A 5320-nucleotide genomic window follows, 5' to 3' on the forward strand; every position below is an offset into this window, starting at 1 on the left:
CGCCATCTTATCACTTGAACAGCCAAAACGCGGCCATCCAGACATCACTCGCATGAAGCGGGTGATACTTCACTGTTCTCGCCCCTCAGTCGCCATGGTAAGGCACACCCATCATTGCACTGTTTCCTGTCTAAGTGGTGGCTTTGGCTAGGGAGTGGTTATGGAGTACCGTTCTCGCAAAATGACCAATTTTGCACCAAACTATACATTTACTTATGTTAAAGCGCAAGCCGCAGCCAAGATCTAGTGATCTAAGCTTTGTGAGAGAGAAAAAAGTGATCAGAATATTGCCTGAAGTCTGGCGTCTGTAGATATCAAGAGGAAACAGGATCAGGATACGGGTCTTGCAGCACAACCAAAAGGAGCGACACTTGAATGTGTAGTATTCACTACGGCATTAACGGAAACCAGGAATCATCATCGGGAGTCAGGCTACATTTCCTCACACAATTTTCTTATGTTGTTCCACCTGTCAATCAGCTAGAGATCGATCCGTATCACGCTTGCTGAATTCTGTAAGTCGGTGAAACTAGAAACTCCCATCCAATCTTCATCGCTCGATTTCTTACGCATTCTACAGCATTCCTACGCATGCTGTCGACCGATTCGTTCCTGTAATCATTCTTGGATAGGCACTTGCCTGGGAGATCAGCTTGGATTAGAGGAGCGCCGCAACGCTATGTATGTGGTCGGGGAGCCTCCTGTGCTTATTGTCAACCTTGACGATGGACACTCCCCTTAGACCAAAAGGGGAGGGGGAGGGGCATATAAGTGGGATATAAGTTGTGAGGGCACGATCCAAACCCCTTTTTCTCTCATGCACCCACTCGCTAATATGAAGACGGCGATTGCTGGCACTTTTTAGAAATATGTGCAACGACGCGTGACGCGCTTCCTTGGAAACGATATCGCAATTGCAGCCTTCCTATGGCTTTCATTATGATTGCCTACCTGACATGGAAGGAGACACGCGGGAAACTTTGGCTCATTTTAGTCTCACGGTTATTGTAAGCTTGCTCTGTTGGACAGCGAGTGTAAGCTCATCTCGACCATGCTATTAATCTGCTATGGCAGCCGACATGAAATAAATGAGATTATTTGTCCGCTCCGGAGTAATTATTGGGAGTGTATTGTCTAGAAGGCGTTGGACTGCTCTTGAAAACCGTCTCACCTACGATAACGACATCTAATAGAGCTTAATTGAACGAAACTTGTAATTTATTAGATGGATGCCATCTTAGCGTGTGCTGCTACATGATGTACACATCAGAAGAGCTCAGCTGCATCAGGAGTGATAGTCATTCGACGCATGTGGTGGGGGGGGGGGGGGGGGGTAACATGTCTCGAGTGAATGACAGCAGTCTCGGCACTGTTGGTGCGGCGTTACAAACAAACCAGGACGCGTGGACAATGTGCTTTTGTGGCGGGTACATCGGCACTCATTTCACCTGTCTCAATATTTTACGTGCTTTATTCCCTCAATTGATTAGAGATGCTGGTATTCTTAATTTATTCCTAATTGATGATCCCATCGTTTTACATCGCAGACAGACGTGTGTCTGAAAGGTTGGCCATCAATTAATGGGTGCTGAATGAGTCTTCTCCGCACATCCTTAGCACAGCATATGCTGAAACGTGTCATTCATTTTTGGGGTGTTAACTCATTGTGTTTTCCTTCTAGGAGTTGCACAGACTCTACCTGCATTGCTTCTACATACTCAGGGAAGACTAGGAACAGTTTTATCAGTTTTCACTCTGGGTTCCCTCATACCAAAACTACTGGGGGCAGAACTCACATTATTTCACTTGCAGACAGCTGTAGCCTTAATGCATTAAGGTTATGTATAATATATATACATAGGTTATATAAGGCTTGTTATTATACACTACAGTTTCATGTGTAGTGTTAAAGTTTTGGAGAGCGCGTCTGTGTATTTGTTAGAATAATTTCGAAAGAATTCCTATCAAAGTAGGCGGCCTGCCGCGCCCCGTGGTAAATTAAATGGCATGGGGGGTTGCCATTTTTTTTTTCATAGAGCGGATTGTATCACGAGCAAGTTGAACTCGTACGAGATGTGGACTACACATGTGCGTTTGTGCTCTATTTTCAATGCGTCGCGATTCGACACAAAAAATTGGCCCTTTCAGTCAATCAGAATTTGTTTTGTAACAACTGCCACCTCGGTTTCCGCAGCTCCAATAAGAACTATGGGTCTATATGGGTAACATAAATGTCGACTAACTGTCTGGATGACACTAAGTGGGTACCGGTAGCGTAGTGGTCAGCATGCTCATCTGGAATCAAGGGGTACGGGTGAACGATTCCCAGCGGCTGAACCAGGCGCTGAATCAACGGCTGTCTCTCACTCCGCCTTTCCTGCCGGGGTGAGAGGCAGCCGACGCTACATAGCCTCAGGTGCTAACATAGCGTCGTTAAGCCCCAATGGCATGAGCATGCATGACAATAAGTCATGGCAGCTACATCAGTCAGTGGTTGACAGTAAGTGAGTTAATGAAATCATTGTCGGTGCACTGTTTTAATGAAGAACATATTCCAGACACAGTTGCACAGTTACACAGACACATGCACCGCCCGACAGCTTGGAAGAAAGATCGTGCCTCGCCGAAATCTTTGGCTGACAGATGCCGTATGGTTTGCGGAACCTGAGACACACGCACGTGCCTATTGAGCACAGCATTCAGATTAGTCCAGTTATGCAGCAATGCATTAAGACACATTTACATCGATCACCAAAGTTTTACAACACGCGCAAAAAAATAGTCACGTTTGCCCCGAGACGCGTGCACGCGTACAACAGGAGGTGTACTGAAAGGACAAGGCTGCTGCTCCTGTAGGTCAGCTGAATATTCAACACTGCCATTCGTTGCACAGATTTAGAGTAAGTAGCCCCGCTACTACTGAACATGACGCATCTCACCATAATTTTCCCTACCTATTGTTTTCAATGCGTCATTGTTATATTGATTTCTCCTTTCATCAGTTATACGTCACTTATATTATGTAATGTGAGAGAAGGCAAAAATCGAGCTTCTTAGCATCATTTGTATCCTCACAGCACCGGTAAAATATTGCTAATCTGATAGCAGGTGCCCAGTATTCCTCCCCCCCCCCCCCCTCCCCTGATAGACGGGTCGGTGCCTTCCCTATGCTCCTAACGTTGTTTGGCATTATGCCCATCGCAAGTCGTGAAATCTGGCCCAAATTTTCAATAGGCTCTATCACAGGTCACCGTTTCAGCCAACAGCCCAAATCCATGTCGCCATAAGGACATAATTTTTAAGTTCTGGAGGATTTTTTAGCTTGCGATGCTATTTTGATGCATCGGGGGGGGGGGGATATGTCTAAGAATTTTTACGTCTAAGAATTGATTCTAGCGTTTAAACCACAAAAAATATTGAGGCGTGCAGACCACGGTGCCCGCTACCCTCCAGGGGATTGCCCCTTAAACTATCACATCGGTTACACTATTGTAGAATTTCTATTTGAGTCGTGAAGGCGCCTTTAGAAACACTGCACGGTGCATGGCAATCTACTGTCGGTGTGGGCGGTGGGCGGCAACCCAAGAATCCAGTGATCACGGATGGTAGGAGTGGCACTGTTACAGTTACGAAACTATACATAATTCATATTTGCTCAAAACGCACCAACCGTTTGCCAATATTCTCAGACTTGAACAAGAGATACCTCCTTATATGCTTCATTTGACTAAGTAGCATTGTTTCGTAAACATTGAATGCTGAAGCTGAACCAGGTTATTTTCGGGAACAATCAACCATCGCTCTGATGTGTGGGATCGATGATTTACCTATTTACACGAAGCTTGCAACCGATCGCGAGGTCTTTCTTGGACTAACCCACTGTTGCTGTTTTTGTCACCACGCTGCATCATTTTCAGTTCGGTAAAGGCAGGGAATTGCATGGACCCATCTCTATCCTTCCGCATGAGGAAAATGGTGAATATGGATGAGATATTCGTGACTTTTAACAAAGTACATCTCTTCGTAGATGTGTTACCAACGGCGATCTCGTACTTGTATTACGATAACGTTTGCAGCAAAGACTTCTGTCAAAAAGCGATCGGCAACATGACGAATGTGGCGAATCCCTTGTAGACAACACTTTCCCAAAGGGCCGCCGCTTACGCGCGCGTCCATACTGGTCAAATGCCCACTTCTACACCATATGAGTGCCTTTTCGGACGTCAAATTCATCTCTAGACAGCAAGCGGTTAACAATATTCATGGTTAGGCCTTTACGTGGGATATATGTTGTCAGAAGAAACCAGTGAACCTTATTGTTGAAATCAGATGCCGTTGCAGAAATAGGTCGCCAGATACATTCTCGGTTATGCAATTTCGGCGCTTTAGTACGAGGACAGGAAGACTTCCAGGTTGCCTGGAGAAAATAAGCTTTGCCCTGTTATAAAGCTAAGGGTATCATAAAAGCACACTCCCTGATTTTTCGGGTTGCGCTGTTGAAGGGGAAGCTCACGCCTGCCCACCCCGACCCCGTGCTTGCCCATGTCGACATTGCTGTAGCAATTTCAGAGTGCGAACACCCATAGTTCCGGCGACAACAGCGCAGGCGGTGACACACTGAGCCACTGCAGCGCAACTAGTCCGGTGGGAATCCTCCAGCGCGTCAAGCGATAAAACCCGCCCGCTCCGGCAGGCGAGCCGGGGGCGGCCGGCCGCACCGAGGCCCGGGGCGGCCTGGCAGGAGCGCTGCAGGCGGGTCTCGCGGCGCGCAACCGGTGGGCCAGCAACCGGCCCGTGCCGTTACTGTCCCCGGCCCGGACACCACCAACTGGGCCGCCGCTCTGGTCTAATTAGCCGGGTACAATGTGCTCCGGGCTCCGCGGCCGGGACGTACAGAACGGTCCGGCCGGCCGGCTGAGAACGGCAGCAGTGCATAGCGGAGATGTCGTATCGCTGGCTCCATCTACTGCAATGCACCTGCGCAGGGATGTCTTCAACATGGGGGAATATGGGATTAAACCTGTGCTACGGTGGTCTAACCACTTATTCGCCCATGTCAGAGCCAAAGTTTTTGAGATAGATTGTCGCGGCATGAGTGAATCTGAGATCAAAAGTTAGGGTCTCTACGACTCTACGACTGGAACCATAGGCATACATCGGTGAGGGCTGGGAAGCAATAACACAGCCTTTTGCACATATGTTATGGAAAAAGATGTGCTCCGTACAGCCCCATTCATGTTTTAATGACAGTTACCAAAGACAGTACATTCTCTAAGGTGCGCGTTGTCACTCATCCCCTTGCTGCATAGTTCTGAGACGC

The sequence above is a fragment of the Pollicipes pollicipes genome, unplaced genomic scaffold, assembly GCF_011947565.3.
Source record: "Pollicipes pollicipes isolate AB1234 unplaced genomic scaffold, Ppol_2.1 Scaffold_7231;HRSCAF=8579_pilon_pilon_pilon, whole genome shotgun sequence".
Classification (NCBI taxonomy): Eukaryota; Metazoa; Arthropoda; class Thecostraca; order Pollicipedomorpha; family Pollicipedidae; genus Pollicipes; species Pollicipes pollicipes.